Below are 21,249 nucleotides of genomic sequence, written 5' to 3'. Positions count from 1 at the left end.
GAAATACTTAAGTATCAGGTTAATATGCACTGGTGTCATTTTGTATTCTAATAATATTTGAACCAAAAGGGGAGCATAAAAATTTAGTCAGAGCTTTTGAAAAATTATTCAAACATGATTATTGGCATTGAACTAGCTTTTAATTTTTAATTTTAATGCAAGATAACATTATTTAAGGCCAACATTTTCAGACGAAATTAGAAAACTATTTTCCATAAAGATGTGCAAGATATTAAAATGCCTCAATTGTTATACCATGGACTAAAATACTATTGATTTAGTTACAACATAAAATTACATTTTTTAAATTGTCCTTCGCACTGCACTTGCAGTATAAATAGAATACTTGATTGCAATGTGATTGCATTCATCGCTACAGAATATCTTACCATCAGCTATCCAGTCTACAGAATATTTTGCATGAAAACAAGTGCAGATCTTCGATCATGAAATCAGTATTTAGGAAATATCATCCATTATTTATTCAATTCAGCACAATTGATGTACTTCAGATCATTGAATGGTTACAGCACAGAAGGAGGCTATTCGGCCCATCATGTCCCTGCCGGCTCTCTACAAGAGCAACTCACTTCATCCCATTCCCCAACCTTTCTCCGTAGCCCTCCAATTATCTTTTGAAAATCACGATTGAATCTGCCTCCACCACACTCTCAGGCAGTGCATTCCAGATTCTAATCACTCGTGGGCATAAAAAAGGTTTGCCTCATGTCGCAGTTGCTTCTTATACTAATCACCTTAAATTGGTGCCCCTGGACTTTGATCCTTCTGTCAACAGGAACAGATTCTCTCCATCTACTCTGTCCAGACCCCTCAACATTTTGAACACCCACATCAGCTTATTTGTAGGTTCTCATATATAACAGACAAATACTAGGATTGACAGGTAGTTTAGCAAAGGTTCAGACATTTTTTTATTCATTTCATGGGATGTGGGCATCGCTGGCTAGGCCAGCATTTCTTGCCCATACTTAATTGCCCTCGAGAAGGTGGTGATGCGCCGCCTTCTTGAATGGCTGCAGTCCATCTGGTGTGGGAACACCCACAGTGCTGTTAGGCAGGGAGTCCCAGGATTTGATCCAGTGACAGTGAAGGAACACCAGTATATTTCCAAGACAGGATGGTGCGTAGCTTGGAGGGGAACTTGCAGGTGGTAGTGTTCCTCATGTATATGCTTCCCTTGTCCTTCCAGGTAGATGATGTCGTGGGGTGGAAGGAGGTGTGGTGAATTGCTGCAGTGCGTCTTGTAGATGGTACACACTGATGCCACTGTGCATCCGTGGTGGAGGGAGTGAATGTTTAAGTTGGTGGATGGGGTGCCGATCAAATGGGCTGCTTTGTCCTGGATAGTGTCAAGCTTCCTGAGCATTGTTGGAGCCGCACTCATCCAGGCAAGTGGAGAATAGTCCATCACGCTCCTGACTTATGCCTTGTAGATGGTGGACAGGCTTTGGGGAGTCAGGAGGTGGGTTACCCGGCGCAGAATTCACAGCCTCTGACCTGCTCTGGTAGCCACAGTATCTATGTACTGGTCCAGTTCATTTCTGTTCCATGGTAACCCCCAGGATGTTGATAGTGGGGGATTCAGCGAAGGTAATGCCGTTGAATGTCAAGGGGAGGTGATTAAATTCTCTCTTGTTGAATATCGTCATGCCAGGCACTCGTGGGGCGTGAATGTTACTTGCCACTTATCAGCCCAAGCTTGAATTTTATCTGGGGCTTGCTGCATATGGACATGAGCTGCTTCAGTATCTGAGGAGTTGTAATTGGTACTGAATATCATACAATCATCAGCAAACATCCCCACTTCTGACCTTATGATGGAGGAAAGGTCATTGATGAAACAGCTGATGATGGTTGGGCCTAGGACACTACCCTGAGGAAATCCTGCAGCAATGTCCTGGGACTGAGATGATTGGCCTCCAATTACCACAACCATCTTCTTTTGTGCTAGGTATGACACCACCAACCAGTGGAGAGTTTTCCCCCTATTTCCCATTGACTTCAATTTGGCTAGAGTTCCTTGATGCCATACTTGGTCAAATGCTGCCTTGATGTCAAGGGCAATCACTTTAACCTCCCCTCTTGAGTTCAGCTCTTTTGTCCATGTTTGGACCAAGGCCGTATAGAGGTCAGGAGCCAAGTGGCCCTGGCAGAACCCAAACTGTGCATCAGTGAGCAGGTTATTACTGTTTAAGTGCTCTTGATAGTACGTTCGATGACACCTTCCATCACTTTGCTGATGATTGAGTTGGGGCAGTAATTTGCTGGGTTGGATTTGTCCTGCTTTTTGTAGATAGGACATGCCTAGGCAATTTTCCACATTGTCAGGTAGATGCCTATGCTATAGCTGTACTGGAACAGCTTGGCTAGGGGTACAGCCGGTTCTGCAGCATAAGACTTCAGTACTATTGCCGGTATGTTGTCAGGACCCACAGCCTTCGCAGTATCCAGTGCCTTCAGCCGGTTTTTGATATCACCTGGAGTGAATTGGATTGGCTGAAGACTGGCATCTGTAATGCTGGGGACTTCAGGAGGAGGCCAAGATGGATCATCCACTCGGCACTTCTGGCTGAAGATGCTTGCAAATGCTTCGGCCTTTTCTTTTGCACTGATATGCTGGGATCCCCCATCATTGAGGATGGGGATATTTGTGGAGCATTCTCGTCCTGTTAGTTGTTTAATTGTCCACCATCATTCACAACTGGATGTGGCAGGAGTGAAGAGCTTAGATCTGATCCGTTGGTTGCGGGGTCGCTTAGCCCTGTCTATCACATGCTGCTTCCGTTGTTTGGCAGGCAAGTAGTCCTGTATTGTAGCTTCACCAGGTTGACACCCCATTTTTAGGTATGCCTGGTGCTGCTCCTGGATTCCCCATGTGCACTCTTCATTGAACCAGGGTTGTTCCGCTGGTTTGATGGTAATGGTAGAGTGGGGGAATATGCCGGGTCATGAGTTTACAGATTGCGGTTTAATACAATTCTGCTGCTGCTGATGGTCCATAGCGCCTCAAGGATGCCCAGTTTTGAGCTGCCAGATTAGTTCTGAATCTATCCCATTTACCAAGGTGGTGGTGCCTCACAACACGATGGAGGATATCCTCAGTCTGTGGACGGAACTTCATTTTCACAAGGATTGTGTGGTGGTTACTACCAATATTGTCATAGACATATGCATCTGAAATGGATAGATTGGTGAATACAAGGTCTAGTAGGTTTACCCCTCTTGTTGATTCCTTCACCACATGCTGCAGACCCAGTCTGGCAGATATGTTCTTCAGGCCTTGGCCAGCTCAGTCAGTAGTGGCACTACCGAGCCAGTCTTGGTGATGGACACTGAAGTCCCCCACCCAGTGTACATCCTGTGCCCTTGCTACCTTCAGTACTTCTTCCAAGTGGTGTTCAACATGGAGGACTACCCTTTCATCATCAGTTGGGAGAGGATGGTAGGTGATAATCAGCAGGAAGTTTCCTTGTCCATGTTTGACCTGATGCCATGAGACTTCATGAGTTCCTGAGTCAATGTTGAGGACTGGTAGGGCAACTCTTTCTTGACTGCATACCACTGTGATGCCACCTGCAGTGGGTCTGTCCTGCTGATGGGACAGCACATACCCAGGGATGGTGATGGTGGTGCCTGAGACCTTGGATGTAAGCTATGTTGCCGTGAGTATGACTATGTCAGGCTCAGGAAGCTTGACACTATGTTTGACTAGTCTGTGGGACAGCTCTCCCAACTTTGTGACAAGCCCCCAGATGTGTTAGTAAAGAGGACATTGCAGGGTCGACATGGCTGGGTCTGCGATAGTCATTTCCAGTGCCTAGGTCGATGCCATTTTTTTTCCTTTTCAACTTTTGTGGGCCATCTCAGAGGGCAGTTAAGAGTCCACCACATTGCCATCACATGTCGGCCAGGCCAGGTAAGGATGGCAGATTTCCTTCCATAAAGAAAAATAGTGAACCAGCTAGGTTTTTACAACAATCAATGGTAGTTTCACAGTCCCCATTACTGAGAAGAGCTTTCAATTCCAGTTTTTTTTTAATCAACTAATTGAATTTAAATTCCACCAGCTGCCATGGTGGAATTTGAACACATGTCCCCAGAGTATTAGCCTGGGTCTCTGGATTACTAGTCCAGTGATATTACCACAATGTCACCTCATGGGGATGGAGGTGCACATATTGGTTAGCAAGATCATAGAGAGGAGAACAGTGATATAAAGTGTAATCTTTTGGGATAAGTTACAATGGTAAACTGTAATAATTATACAGCAGAGTTATAAATGCCATATTAGTCATATATTTAGCATTATGCATATTTAAAACATTGAAGCACATTTTATAAATGTAATTTCAAAATATACCTTATAAATGTAATCAATAGATTTTATTAGCACAATACATTGAACATTTTATTGATACAACATCAAACCTGCTTAACCAAAATGTTATCAAAATCGATTGAGTCTCATAAAATTTTGGTTTTAAAGATCTTGGGAAGAAGATAAGATTAAAGTCACAAAGAAGTTCCACAGTTTTGAGATCACAGAAAGTTTGGAAAAGACTGAGGCTATTCAACTCATCATATCTGTGCCATTGGCAACCCCTCACTGCCCCCTTCCGTCAACTCCATCCCCACTGCTACCTAGCTTCCTACCCTAATCACATTGTCTTACTCTCTTTCTTTATATCCTTTTTTAAATTGAAATCTTTATCTCATTCTCTCAAATCCCATGATTCATTCAACTGCAATAGCACTTGCAGTAAAGCATAACTCGTTGCTTGCAAAAGTCCTTCTAATCTCCATCTTTATGCTTCTAGTATTAATTCTTAATTTACATCCCTTGTGTTGAACATACCAAACTGTGAAATCAATCTCTGTAGCCTCTCAAATCTCTTCATAATTGTGAACAGTTTTATTAGATATCTCATTAACTTTTATGTTCTAACGAATACAGTACTTGTTGTTTTAAAATCTTTTAGCACAATTGTATCCTCTCATCTCTGGCATCACCATAATAAATCGATATTGCACCACTTCACTTTTCTTTCTAAAATGGAGTACTGAAAGCTTCAAAGTACTTCACCTGCAGCCTAAACAATATCTGTCCAAATGATCACTTTTACATTCATTCCCTGTGCATTTAAATCCAGAATACCATTTGCTATTTTTATGCCTGTTTCTATTTGCAATTCCACATTTAAAGATCAGTGTTTGCACCCATGGTATTCTTCCTTTACTAAATTGAAAATTGTAAGGGATATTTCCATTCCCAAAATGTATCTTTTCACTTTTACCTCACGTCAGTCGACTGCCCTAATCTATCAATGTCCCCCACATTCTTTCTCACTATTTGCGATATTTCCTAATTACATATCATTGGAAAATTTTGATATCATTTCCTCTAGTATCTTACAACCCAGAAACTTATTGCCCCTGTGCTAGTTCCCTAAAACAAAACCTCAGCACTAAGTTCCATTCTCTTGTGTTTTTCCAATATGCGTTTGCATTTCTACTTTGCCACTTCCTCTTTCACTCTATGCCCATGTCCAAATCAATTATGTATGTGGAGAACAGAGATGTCCATATACTGCTCCCAGCGGCATGCCACCACCTACATTGTGCCAATTTTCTTCTACAGTATTCTGCCTGTATTTTAGCCATCCCTCAATCCATACTGATACATTTAGCTTTAAGCCATAATCTTTACAATAAATCTCATAACAATGTTTGTGATCGTGAGGAAGAATAAGCTAGAAAAATTGGGGAGGGTTGGAAGAAAAGGACACATGGGACAGTATATTTATAACTTAAAAAGCCTAAAGTTAATGCTGACCATCTTGAAGCTTCGATCTCCAATCTAAATCGACTTGTGGTATGGACAAATATCAGCATGTACAAAACTTAGAAACATTGTGAAAATCAGTCTTATATTATGAGATTTTTTCACCGATTTATATCAATTTTTCACCTCCCCTCCTTTAATGAAACAATTGCTGGGTCCTACTACACATATATGCCACATAGATTCATAGAATGCTTACAGCATAGAAGGAGGCTATTTGGCCCATCTTATCCATGTCAGCTCTCTGCAAGAACAACTCGCCTAGTCCCTCTCCCCCATCTTTTCCCCATAGCCCTGCAAAATTTTTTCTCTTCAGATAATTATCCAATTCTGTTTGAAAGTTATGATTGAATCTGTTTCCACCACACTCTTAGGCAGTGCATTCCAGATCCTACCCACTTGCTGCGTAAAAGAGATTTCCTCATGTTGCCATTGCTTCTTTGGTCAGTCACCTTAAATCGGTGCCCTCTGGTTCTTGATCCTTCCATCAACGGGAACAGTTTCTCCCTATCTACGCTGTCTGGACTCCTCATCATTCTGAACACCTCGATCAAATATCGTCTTAATCTTCTCTAAGGAGAAGAGTCCCAGCTTCTCCAAACTATCCACATAACGGAGTTCCTCATCCCTGGAATCATTATCATGAATCTTTTCTGCACCCTCTCTAATATCTGCACATTCTTCTTAAAATGTGGTGCCCAGAACTGGACACAGTTCAGTTGAGGCCAAACCAGGGTTTGAAACAGGTTTATTATAAAGCCCAGGATCCTGTATACTTTATTAACTGCTTTCTCAACCTACCCTGCCACCTTCAATGATTTGTGCACATATACCTCCAGGTCCCTCTGCTACTTTAGAATTGTACCCTTTATTTTATATTGCCACTCCTTATTCTTCCTACCAAAATGAATCACTTCTCACTTCTCTGCATTAAATTTCATCTGCCACTTGTCTGCCCATTCCATTACCCTGTCTATTTCTCTAGATGTTTCTCACTATTCTCCTCAGAGTTCACAATACTTTCAAGTTTTGTGACATCTGCAAATTTTGAAATTGTGCCCTGTGCACCTAAGTCTAGGTCATTAACATATATCAAGAAAAGCAGGGCTCCTAACACTGACCTCTGGGGAACCCCCTTCCTTCCTTCACTCCGAAAAACACCGCTACCCTCTGTTTCCTGTCACTCAGCCAACTTTGTATCCATGCTGTTATTGTCCCTTTTATTCCATGGGCTCTAACTTTGCTGACAAGCCTTTTATGTGGCACTTTATCAAATGCCTTTTGGAAGTCCATGTACACTACATCAACTCCATTACCCTCATCAAAAAACTCAAGCAAGAGATCTCCTCCAGTGCCTCCAAATTACTCCACATTACTCATGTGAAAGAGGTCATCACAGCTAAATGATATGTCACCTGATCCACACATACTCAGTATGGGGTTGTGGGATAGCAGTTATATGTGGGGACCCAAGTTAACTTTCTATCCATAACACTGAGGCATTGAGAATAATTGTAATGATGTTATTGCCACTTCCGCTAATACAACAGATACTGGGATATACTAGACTCAATTGCGCACTAACATGTGCTCGCTATAGTCATGCGGGGTTATATTTTAGCCGTATTTTTAATTTCTATACTGATAGAAAGATGTTGTTGGTATCATAATACAAATGCTATTCTACTTAGCAGTACAGTTCCAGTGTTTCAATCAGAAAATATTCATATACATCAACAGCTGGTGCCACCAGTGAGGTGATTAATGGGACCCAGGGAGAAATAAACATACACTACATTGTCAACACCACTACTCCTGATGTTTATGTTTATTCAGCAGTAGCTTAACAACTCAAATCAATTGCACAAATGTTAGACACTCGTATATGGGTAGAACAGGAGATCTTTTGTGTCCTGTCCTTGATTTGAGAAAACAAAGAGGTGGCATGCTGTAATTACAATGTCATCCTCATTATTGTCCATTCCATGTCAATGGGTTAAAACCTATAAGCTTGGAATAAATTATCTCCAGTTTTCTTTTACTGTTTTCAACTGATGCAGCAACAAAGTATGAAGTCTTAACTCAATTGCAAAAGAAAGATATTGGGGGAATATCAAGCTAGGTGCAGACTCTGAGGACGATGTTCCAAGATTATCTTCCATCTTTGGGCCTCCTTATCTCGAGAGACAATGGATATGCGCCTGGAGGTGGTCAGTGGTTTGTGAAGCAGCACCTGGAGTGGCTATAAAGGCCAATTCTAGAGTGACAGGCTCTTCCACAGGTGCTGCAGAGAAATTTGTTTGTCGGGGCTGTTGCACAGTCGGCTCTCCCCTTGCGCCTCTGTCTTTTTTCCTGCCAACTACTAAGTCTCTTCGACTCGTCACATTTTAGCCCTGTCTTTATGGCTGCCCGCCAGCTCTGGCGAACGCTGCCAACTGACTCCCACGACTTGTGATCAATGTCACACGATTTCATGTCGCGTTTGCAGACGTCTTTAAAGCGGAGACATGGACGGCTGGTGGGTCTGATACCAGTGGCGAGCTCGCTGTACAATGTGTCTTTAGGGATCCTGCCATCTTCCATGCGGCTCACATGGCCAAGATTAACAGGTATGGTTATTGGGTCTACAACTCTCCTTTGTGGCAACATTTTGGAAGGGTTCCCTTCTTTACAGCCAAGAATGCAGCAAGTGGCAGCTGCATTGACATTGGCAATGGGGCCCAGATGAGAGACAGTCAGGGACTAGTCAGGTTCTCTACCTTTATAGAAGCACAGACTGCAGCACTAGAGGCAATTGTGGAGAGATGAGAGCATTGATTGCAGCTGGACACCTGATAGCTGGCATTAGCCCGGCCATCCAATTGTTCAGGGCAACTGCAGATCCAAAGCCCAATGGAATGGCAGTCCTTATGCCTGACAACACCACATTTCATGGACAGCAACACGTTAGGACTCCAGAGAATTTACCACTGCAACTAAAATTTCAGGTTGAGTGGTCTCAAGTAATGTGCAATAATGGAGTGGTGCATCATAGCAGTGCTACAGGGAACAAATGTGTCAATACAGGCATTGATTTTGTACAGAAATGATATTCCATTATAATAACTCAGATCAGCGAGGTTCTAAATGTACAGGCTAGAAATTACTGTTGACAATATTCATAAACATTTAACACGCTTTTATAACACTCCTCTGTCTGCTATTTTAATGATAGTGATAACTCACTTAGAATCATAGAATAATTCAGCACAGATGAGGTCATTCAGCCCATCAAGTCTGTGCCGGCAATTTCGTTCAAGATGTTTGAAATTTGCATTAATATAGAGAGGGACGTACTTAAAAGTTTTATGTATTTTTATAATAATGTCAACAATAATTTCCAGACTTTTGAATGGAAAGTCAGCTCCTTAGAAAATAAGAACAAACTCATCAGCAACCAGTGCTTAACAATTTTCAAATTGTGTCAGCATGTTTAAATATGGTCATTCGTGCGAAGCAAATCCAAATTACCATTTTCTCATCACATTCCTCAATCGTCTCTTTCACCAGAAACACATTCTATTGTCTCAAATTCATTTATTCTATTTTCTTCAGCGACCTTCCCGACTCTATGTGAATGAAATTCAGCATGTAGCCGTGACTTAATGCATATTACTTTTCTTCTTCACTGCTCCCACTTTAAAGATTTTACATTAGTTTACATTGAACTGTGTCTGTCATCCGTCCAATTTTTTCAATGATCTTTTGAATCTGCTTGTACTATTTCTCAATATTTATTCTCAATCCAACTTGGTATCGATATTTCAAAAGCATGTCTTACTACTATTCACTGTCATTTAAAAAAAATGTATATTTGTAGATGACAATTGTCAGTTTATGTGACAGCGCTGGATGTTTGATTATTGAGATACTGTTGGCTTGTTGAGTTAGTCTCTTAATTATTCAAGAAAATTAAAATATGGATTTGTTAGAAAAAAAACCTAAAAATAACTAACCTTGATTAATTGCATAACATCGAGCATGACAATATCACAGTTTACAAATGTAGATTTTTTGGAACCTTATACATGCAGTGCCTCTGACTGGCATTTGATACTACAATATTAAATGTCGAAGATCATTTTTTAAAAGAATCAGTTTGCTGCTTTTACTGCCACCAAATATCATAAGCCGATCATACAATTTCCGCTCTATTTTGAAATTTAGCAACGAGCTTCTGTAGTATAAAGTGAGCAAATGTTGATAGTATTAATTTATGCTGGTGCTAGGCTGAAAAACATCAATATTTATTGATTTTTTCATTGCCTGTTTAACTTAGCTTTATTTACTGAAGGTCATGGATTAGAAATGTGAACACTATAAAGAATAGAATGAGGTATATTGTCAGCTGGTTTACTGAACTATAAGTATTTGTAAGCAGTTATATATTGGTAGAATTGTAAGCAATTTCTATAGGCAGAACTGAAGCATGGCTTCTAAGGGGATATAAAGATTACCTAAACTCAATAACTGTATTTATGAGTACTTTACAGTGTAGTGACAAAACATTAAAAAATGTGTTTTAATTCAATTTTATTCATATTTTTCTTATTATAGTGCTTCATCTTGACCACCTAAATGTGTACTCCTTCTTGATGCACAAAAAAGGATAGTCCAAAACTAATCCATAAAAATCATAGTCATTATCCATTTCTTCAAACACTATTGAAAGCTTGTCCAAAATCAATAAAGTTGTTATGGAAGTATATGTTATTTTCACAATATTTTTCTGATAGGTATCCATTGTGCCTCATTTTATTTTGAACCCATTCTGCTGCTCTCCTTATAAGTGAAGTGATTTTGCTCGGTGGGCCAATGCAGTCAAGTACTTTACAAAGATACTTAGAAGACTAATTCTATGCTGGTTCTTGCACTCATTTCTATTTCCCTTTTTGAAATTGTGGTATCATAGTTTTTTCTGTAGTCCTTCAGAAACTGTTCAGCTTTGCATATTTATTACAGAGGCAGTAACTAGCCTGAACTCCAGTTCCCTGCAACTGCCTCTGACAGTTTTCTCTACAAAGTCTATCCTGGGAGCTGTACAGTTTTCAAATCCATTCTTCATAGCTTTGGCGTTTTCTCATAATACATTCCCATTGTTATAGATGTTTAATTTTGATTACCTTGTTGATGTTCAAAGTACTCATATCTTTTTCTTTTTTCTGGTTTCCAGTACTTGTTCAACCTTTTAACTGAAGTGGGGGCCAGAATCCAAATGGTTCATATTGGCTGGTGATAATTATGATAAGAGATCAAATTTAATTTGGTACATTGATCATTTTAGCAAACCATTGGCTTCTTTCTCTCTCTTACCTTTTGATGAATAGAAATAACACTTGAAGTTCTTCCAGCATGATCCTTACAATTCCCTGCTTCAAATAATATTCTGGTATCATCCAGCTTGAATAAATTACGTGAAGTTTTGTGCATTGGGTCTACTACCTCTCTTGCACCATAATGAAATGCCAAATAACTTTTGGCCCAGAGGATTTGATGTCATTTTCATTTCTACCCACAATTTGTGTTAATACAATTTACATTCTTACAATATTACCTGGGTTTGTTAACATTATCTTTCCTGAATTTACCTACAACATCCCATGACTCCATTCAAAACTATCTGAATGAATTTATTTGAGAGTGGGGGTTTAGTTTTGGGAAAAACAGCTAAAGTGCAAGTGAACTGTTTAACTGATATTCATAAACTCAGGGTTCTTAATCCAGGATAATAAATAATTATTTTGTGAATGTTCAATACCTGATAGAGCTGCAATATTTGTAAATTCTGTTATTTAGTCTTGGATCAGGAAGTTAAGCCATTGGATTTGGGAGACCAACAGGAGGAAAGCTGGTAGCATTTGCTTTTCAATAATATCTCATTTTAAAAACAAAATCAATGGTCAAATCAGTGCATGCTAAAAGCTTGAAGCAATCTGAATTGAGCCATGGCCAAAAATTCACAGTATAGGGGATTCTTGATTATACACCAAATACTATTATTTGCTGAGGTATCCCTCCACCAGATGTATAACATAATGAATTCTGTTCATCGCTGACACTTTAAGATCATTTGTCAAATGTTATCCATGGTCTGCAGATTGCAACTGGTGGTCAGATTCAATGCCAGCATTTTGAAAAAGCAAATGATTTATAATACTTCAAATCAGTTTTCAGTCATGCCAAATTGCAATTCAAAGTATCAGATTTTGTTCATTGTTTTGTTGTTGGAGACTATATTGGTATGACTAAACCGTTTGACATTTCTCATTTTCAACCCGATAGGCAAAGTTTAGTGCAGTTCTTTTCCGCATCATGTGCTCTATTCCTATTTTAACACAAAAGTCTCCCATTGTGACTTTCAAACCACTCATGTTGCAGACTTGATAAAAGTTGCCAATTAAAGGTTTCTGTGCATTATGTTTTGGCAGCTGTAAGAACATAGATTAGTTATTGCTTGCTGTTTTTGATGAAAATGGTGCTTTTGTAAGCCATGAAGATACTGGCGGCTAAACTCGATAGCCCCCGAAATGTGCGTGGGGCTTGCGATGCAGGATTAAGCTGCATCTAATGCTTCGTGAGTGGGCAGCATATCTACTTCATGCTGCCTACTAATTAACATGACTGCAGTGTGCAGCTAATACTCACCACGCTGTTGAGTGGCTCTATGCCTCAGCAGAGGCACCAAAATTGTAAGAGGCTGGCACCAGTTAAATCTACTTGCACTACTTAAAGTCAGCCTGCACCTCTTAAAAGACGGCCTGCATTGTGACTGGAAGTTGATGTGGAACTCATTCTGTCCTTTTCACCTATTACCCCTGTGCTTGCTGACCAACACTGGCTTCCAGTCAAGCAACTTCTTGACTTTAAAATTCTCATCCTTGTTTTCAAATCCCTCCATCGCCTCACCCCTCCTTATCTCTGTAATCTCCTCCAGCCCACAACCTTCCGAGATATCTAAGCTCCTCTAATTTTGCCGTCTTGAGCATCACAGATTTTAAATTGCTCCACCATTGGTGGCCTTGCCTTCAGTTGTCTAGGCACTAAGCTCTGCAATACCCTATCTGCATTTCTTTTCCTCACTTCCCTCCTTTAAGACACCCCTTGAAACCTACCTCTTTGACCAAGCATTTGGTCATCTGACCTAATATCTCCTTATGTGCCTCAGTGTCATATTTTATTTTATAGCACATTATTATGTTAAAGATGCGACATAAATATAAATTATTGTTTTTGTTGATGGGGAGGAATGTGAAATAATGGTACAACATGAGAGGGAACAGGCCCCAAGATTTTCTGATCCTGCACTGGAGGCTTGGTTGAGGAGGTGCAGAGGAGGAGGGATGGGCTTTATCCATAGGGGATCAGGAGGCCCACTAGACAAACACTAAGAAGGCAGTGGAACCAGATAGCTATGGAGGTCAATGCCAGGAGCCAAGACCTGAGGACCAGGATGCAGTGCTGCAAAAAGTTCAATGACCGATTTGGTGAAGGTCAGTGAATGCATCTTCAAATGCCATATCCCACCAACTGTACCACTACCCTTACACACTGCTCAATGCACACACGCCAATCACACACCTTCCAACAATCTCTCTGCTCCACCTCACCCACATACACTTAGCACTGCTGTAAGACTCACACCCACATCTCACAGCTTGCACACACTGCTAGCTATTCAATCATGGCAGACGCATCACCCAAATACGTTACACCACAATCACTGGCACACTTCCATCTCTCTTGCTGGACAAGGTGGTGCACAACAGGAGGCAACAGGTGTTAACTGGTGGGGGGCAGGCATACTAGATGTCCTTACCCCCATGGAGGAGACAGTACTTGCTATCATTGATGTGGCCATTGCTGAGGCCATGACCAGTGGTAGGGCTGAAGCAATAGAGGATGACCATACCTTCATTCCTAATCCTCCTTGTCACATCCCACTTCCACCTCATTCCACAATCTCTTCTTATTTAGAAGCTGCAGATGGTGTAACCATACATCTCTTACAACTTCCCCCCCTCCTCCACCCCCCACGACCCTCATCACAACCCTACCTTTGTGCCTTTCTCCTGTCAGATACCCAAGAACTGCTACCTAGCCAGACAGTGCTGAAAGAGTAAGAAGACAGGTGATGATGAAGAAACACCCTCACTCAGTCTCACACTCGCAACCACCAGCACAGATACTGACACTAATTTAGAGGATAGCTTGGAGGCAGGATCTGCACTTGGCGAGATACTGGGAACAAGTGGCCTACAGCCAGGGCAGCAGGCAAGGTTAGTGCAGGAATCAGCGCCCCAGAGGGTAAGATTGCGCATGTATTCTGTTGCAGAAGACTCAGATGAACACTTTGATGAGGCAGGTGACAGAAGAAGGCTGGTGTGTATGCATATGAAATGCTGAATGCATTGTCAGACCTGCCAGAAAGCCTGTGTGCAATGTCAAAGTGCATGGAAGAGTCCAGCACCAACTTGGCATAGGACTTTGCTCAGACCTTGAAGCCCATCTGTTCCAGCATGGAAGCAGTGGCCAACTCCATTAGCACAATTGCTGACCCAACCCTGATGCAGCATCTGATGGCTGATGTCTCAGCTTCCATTGCAGCACAAGCAGAAGACTCCCAAGCTCTGAATGCTGCAATGGAAGTTCAGACTTCTGTCATGCAAAGTCACCTTGCTGTCATACAAGCTCAGACTACTGCCATCATGGCTGCAGATACCAATGTTCAAAGGGCTTTATAAGGTGTCACAACAGTCCAGCAATCTGTCCAACAGATTACTAAGATTGCTGAGGTTCCCCCCCAGCGAGTGGTTGTGGTTCCACAGAGCAGGAACCTGCTGTCCCCTGTCAGGGTGACAGTGTTTGTCCACTCACACTGCCACTTGACCAGTGCCCTTTCGGGTACGTGTAAGCCAGTCTGTCCAGACTGCTGCTGACTATGTTGAGATGGTGCAGTCTGCAGCCAAGCCTTCTATGCACAGAGCTGCTCAAGGTTGTCCTCCGAGGCCATCTGCAGTTTTATCCACTTAATATCAGCAGCTTTCCCCTAGTTATGCTCCAGCCACTGGGCTAGCAGTGCATAGGAGCACTAGGACAGGCAAAGGAAGATGCACAGAAGATAGGCACAAAGGGGATGCATAAGGGGGATTAGTTGAAGTTAGAATGCAATATGGAAATGTTTGATTTATAAGTTTTGTTTGGACTGTTTCATTGTGTTAGCTTTTATTTTAGTATTGTGGCCAAACAGACACTATGATGGTCAGTAAGAGAGGGAAGGTAAGGTGTAGGACTGCAGGTGAATGGGAATTGGGGTTGTGTTCATTACAACTGTAGTGGGATGAGTTCATAATAGACAGCCCAGCCAGAAAGGGGTTGTGTTGATTTCCCCCTCCCGTCCTCTTCTGCCTCCTCCTCCTCCTCAGCTGCGCATTGTATAGCAAGTGGCAAGAACACAAGAACACAAGAAATAGCAGCAGGGGTAGACAATATGGCCCATTGAGCTTGCTCCACCATTCAATACAATCATCAATACAATACAATGATCTTAGGTTTCAATTACACTTTCCCGCCCACGTGCCTTATCCCTTGATTCCTGAGAGACCAAAAATCTGTCTATCCCAGCCTTAAATGTATTCAATGATGGAGCATCCACAACTCTTTAGGGTAGAGGATTCCAAAGATTCACAACCCTTTGAGTCAAGTAATTTCTCTTCATCTCAATCCTAAACGATCGACCTCTTATCCTGAGACTGTGTCCCCGTGTTTTAGATTCCTCAACCAGCGGAAACAGTCTCTCAGCATTTACCTTATCAGACCCTTTCATAATCTTGTATGTTTCAATGTACCTCTCATTCTTCTAAACTTCAGAGAATATAGGCCGAATTTACTCAGCTTCTCATCATAGGACAACCCCCTCATCCCAGGAACCAATTTAGTGAACCTTCGCTGCATTGCCTCCACTGCAAGTATATCCTTTCTTAAATGTGGAGACCAAAACTGCACACAATACTCCAGATGTGGTTTCACCAAAACCCTGTACAATTGTAGCAAGACTTCTCTATTCCTGTACTCTAATACCCTTGCAATAAAGGACAACATGCCATTTGCCTTCCTAATTGCTTGCTGCACCTGCATGCTAACTTTCTGTATTCCTTGTATAAGCACACCCGCGACATTCACGACACCTCAGCTACTGAATCAGTCCATGTCGAAATGCAGCAAGACCCGGACAATATCCAGGCTTGGGCTGATAATTGGCAAGTAATATTCGCACCACACAAGTGCCAGGCAATGACCATCTCCAACAAGAGAGAGTCTAACCATCTCCCCATGACATTCAATGGCATTATGATTGCTGAATCCCCCACTATCAACATGCTGGGAGTTATCATTGACCAGAAACTGATCTGGAGCAGCCAGATAAATACTGTGGCTACAAGAGCAGGTCAGAGGCAAGGAATTCTGCAGTGAGTCACTCACCTCCTGACTCCCCAGTGCCTGTCTACCATCTACAAGGGACAAGTCAGGAGAGTGATGGAATACTCTTCACTTGTCTGGATAGGTGCAGCTCCAACAACACTCAAGAAGCTCAACATCACCCAGGACAAAGCAACGCACTTGATTGGCACACCATCCACAAACATTCACTCCCTCCACCACCGACACACAGCGGCAGTAGTGTGTACCATCTACAAGACGCCAAACCCGTGACCTCTACCATTTAGAAGGACAAGGGCAGCAGATGCATGGGAACACCACCTGAAAGTTCCCATCCAAGCCACACACCATCCTGACTTGGAACTACATTGCCGTTCCTTCACTGTCGCTGGGTCAAAATCCTGTAACTCCCTTCCTAACAGCACTGTGGGTGTACCTACCCCACATGGCCTGCAGCGATTCCAGAAGCAGCTCACCATCACCTTCTCAAGGGCAATTAAGGATGGACAATAAATGCTGGCTGAGCCAGCGATGACCACATCCCATGAATGAATTTTTAAAAAACACCCAAGTACTCCTTGAACATCAACACTAACATGTTTCACACCTTTTAAAAAATATTATGCTTTTCTATTCTTATGACCAAAGTGAATAATTTCACACTTCCCTAGATTATACTCTACCCACCATCTTATTGCCCACTCATTTAACCAGTAAAAAATAATAAAATAATAAAAAATAAAATAAAAGCAAAATACTACAGATGCTGGAAATCTGAAAAAAAACAAGAAATGCTGGAAATACTCAGCAGATCTGGCAGCATCTGTGCAGAGAGAAGCAGAGCTAACGTTTCAGGTCAGTGACCCACTGATGAAGGGTCACTGACCTGAAACATTAACTCTGCTTCTCTCTCCACAGATATTGCCAGACCTGCTGAGCATTTCCAGCATTTCTTGTTTTTATATCTCTTTGCAGCCTCTCTGAGTCCTCCCCACAGCTTACTTTTCCACCTGCATTTGTATCATCAGCAAATTTAGGTACATTACTCTCTGTCTCTTCATCGAAGTCATTAATATAGATTGTAAATAGCTGAGGCCCCAGCACAGATCCTTGCGACACTCCACTATTCACTACCTGCCAACTTGAAAATGCCCCATTTATGCCCATACTTTATTCCTGTCCATTAACTAACCTTCTATCCATGCTAATACATTACCCCCAACTCGATGAGCCCTTATCTTGCCTATTAAGCTTTTGTGTGGCACCTTATTGAATGCCTTTTGGAAATCCACGTATGCTACATCTGCTAATTCCCCTTTATCTACCCGACTCATTACATTCTCAAAGAACTTTAATAAATTTGTCAAACAGGATTTCCCTGTAGTAAAACCACATTGATTTGTTCTAAGCATACTGTGCTTTTCTAAGTGCATTGTTAAGACTTCCTTAATAATAGATTCCAGCATTTTCCCAACAACTGATATTAGGCTAACTGGCCTATAGTTCCCTGTTTTCTCTCTTCCTCCTTTCTTGAAAAGCGGTGTAACATTTACCAACTTCCAATCTGATGGGACCGTTCCCAAATCTAACGAATTTTTGAAAATCATAGCAAGCTCATCCTCTATCTCTGCAGCTATCTCTTTCAGAATCCTAGTGTGTAGGCCATCAGATCCCAGGGATTTGTCAGAGTTTAGTCGCTCAAGTTTCTCCAATACTTTTCCTCTGCTGATATTAATTTCCTTAATTTCTTCTCTCTTTTTAGCCCCTAAGTTACTGCCTAATTCTGGTATAGAACTTCTGTCTTCTACTGTGAAGACAGACACTAAATATTTATTCAATGCCTCTGCCATTTCCTCATTCCCCACGATAATTTCTCCTGTCTCTGCTTCTAAGGGACCAACGTTTACTTCAGCTATTCTCTTCCTTTTATATACCTGTAAAAGCTCTTAAAATCTGTTTTTATATTACTGGCTAGTTTACTCTCATTCTATTTTTTACTTTTTTATCAACTCTTTGGTGGCCCTTTGCTGGTTTCTAAAACACTCCCAATCCTCAGACTTGCTACTCTTTTTTGCAACATTGTAAGCCTCTTTTAATCTATCTTTACTATCTTTAACTTTCTGAATGAGCCATGGATGGGTCGTTCTTGCTGAGTTTTTATTTTTCAGTGGGATGTATTTTTGTTGAACATTTTCAATTGTTTCTTTGAAGGTTTCTCACTGTTCATTGCCGCCATACCTTTTAGTCTATTTACCCAATTTACCTTAGCCAGTTCTCCCCTCAAATCTACGTAATTGGCTTTGTTCAAGTTTAAGATTCTTGTTTGTGATTGGTGTATGTCGCTTTCAAATTTAACATGGAATTCAATGGTATTATGATCGTTATTTCCCACTGGATCTTTAGCTGTACCATCACTAATTAACCCTGCTTCATTACATAATACGAGATCTAAGATAGCTTTAACCCGAGTCGGTTACACAATGTATTGCTCCAATAAACTGTTTGGAAAATATTCTACAAACTCATCTTCTAGACCATTCTTGCCAATTTCATTGTCCCAATCTATATGAAGATTATTACATTGCCTTTGTTACAAGCTCCAATAATTTCTTGTTTAATGCTCTGTCCAATGGTATAACTACTGTTTGGGGGCCTATAAACTACTCCCACCAGTGTTTTCTGATTCTTGTCATTCCTAATTTCTACCCATACTGATTCTACTTCATGATCTTCTGAGGCCAGATCCTTTCTTACCAATGTGCTTATGTCATCCTTTGCTATCAGATCTACCTCTCCTCCTTTATCATTCTTCTGAAATATTGTGTACCCTGGAATATATATTTCCCAACCTTGATCACCTTGTAACCATGTTTTTGTAATGGTGATTAGATCTCAATTATTTACCTCTATTTGTGCCATTTGTTCATCTATCTTATTGCAGATGCTTCACGCATTCAGATAAAGAACGTTTAATTTCATTTTTTTGCTTCTATTCCCTGCAATGCCCTTATTCGCCGATATACAATTTTTGTTAAACTCTGTCCCTTCCTGTCCCATTCTGCTTGTGTTTACCCACAACACTATACTGTTCTGATGCCTCGATCTTTCTTTTTGGATTTCTAAATCTCCCTTCAGCTGAACCCTCCCCCCCACTCCACTCCATTAGTTCTCAAACTCTAGCCTTATCTGCTGGCACACTCTTAAGTTTGTATGCTCTGTCCCTTCCTGCCACACTCTGATTATCATTACCCTCATTGCTATCTTGTTCTCTTGCCTTCTCCTCTTTAAATTATCACATCTTCCCTCACTTGATCCCTTGCCCCGACTATTTAGTTTAAAGCCCTTTCTACCACCCTAGTTATATGACTTGCCACATCAGTGGTCCCAGTATGGTTCAGGAGAAGACCTTCCCAACGGTACAGTTCCCACTTTCCCCAGTATTGGTGCCAGTGCCCTATGAATCGAAACCCATTTCTCCCACACCAGTCTTCGAGCCACGCATTTAACTTTCTAATACCAATTTGCTCATGCTTGGGTAATAACACAGAGATTATTACCTTTGAGGTTATGCTTTTTAACATAGCCTCTAGCTGCTCATACTACCGAAGCAGAACCTCTTTCCTAGTCCTTTCCTAGGACTGTGCCCTCATGATGGCGAGGTTGTGCAGGATGCAGCAGAACACCACAAATCATGACACCCACTCTGTCAGGTACTGGAGGGCTTCTCCAGAATGGTTTAGGCAACAGAAGCATTGTTTCAGCATTCCAATGGTTTGCTCGAACACATATCTCGTGGCAGATTGGCTTTCATTGTATGCATGTTGCCCATTTGTGGATCCATACGCACTGGAGTCATGACCAATGTTGTCAGTGGATAGCCCTTTGACGCCCAGTAGTCACTCTTTGGTTTACTGTGATGGCTTAAATGCAAATGACACAGCAGATTGTCACAGAATGAACACATCATGACAGCAGCCAGGATACTGTGTATTGACCTGTATGATTCTCTATGTATGATCACACAACAACTTTACGTTGACGGAGTGGAATCCCTTTCAGTTGCGGTTCCCCTCAGAGTTGGCACGTGGTGCCCACAAAGTGTTGTCCATGCAGTCAATGGTAGCCTACACTGTGAGGAGGCCTGCAATCTCATGAAGCTGCATGCTCACTCTGTCTTCTGCTTGCTGGCAAGAGAGAATGAATACTATTTTGCATGCAAACATCAATTAATCACCTTTGTGCATTCCCCTTGTGCTTGTCTTGCGTATGCCATTGCCTGTCCCAGTGCTCCTACACTGTGCTACCCAGTTACTGTGGCATGGCTGGTGGAAGGTTGTTGACTTTCAGTGGGGGAAATGACTTTCAGTGGGAGAGACTGCAGATGACATTAACTGAGCAGCTCTGGGCCTAGAAGACCTTGATTCAAACTGCACCATCTAGGCATGGGTGGTTGCAGTCTGGAATGGCTGGCTGACAGGCAATAGCAAAGGCCCTGGTGGAGTGGCAGTGGTAGGAGCACAAATGCTATCATACTGAGAAAGGGCTACAGGTTTGTGCTCCATGGAGCCAATGCAATTCTCCTGCGGTGGTGCCCAGCAATCCTAGTGATCTATTGGAGGACAGATAGCTGGACTGCTGTGACATCTTGCAAGGCCTTTCAAGCACTGGTATCTGCAGCCATGATGGTAGCAGTAGTCTGAGTTTGCATGGAACTAAATTGATTTTGCATGACTGAAGTCTGAGCTTCCACTGCAGCAGCCAGACCTTGGGTGGATTCAACTTGTGTTGCAATGGAAGCTGAGATATTGACAATCAGATGCTGCATCATGTAGTCAGCTCTCTTTGAATAGAGAACCTCAGTGACCTCCCTTATGCAACAGTGGATCACAAACCGGGAGATGTTGCAAATA

The sequence above is a fragment of the Heterodontus francisci genome, chromosome 7 (genome assembly GCF_036365525.1).
Source record: "Heterodontus francisci isolate sHetFra1 chromosome 7, sHetFra1.hap1, whole genome shotgun sequence".
In the NCBI taxonomy this organism is placed as follows: domain Eukaryota; kingdom Metazoa; phylum Chordata; class Chondrichthyes; order Heterodontiformes; family Heterodontidae; genus Heterodontus; species Heterodontus francisci.
This window is presented reverse-complemented; position numbering follows the sequence as displayed.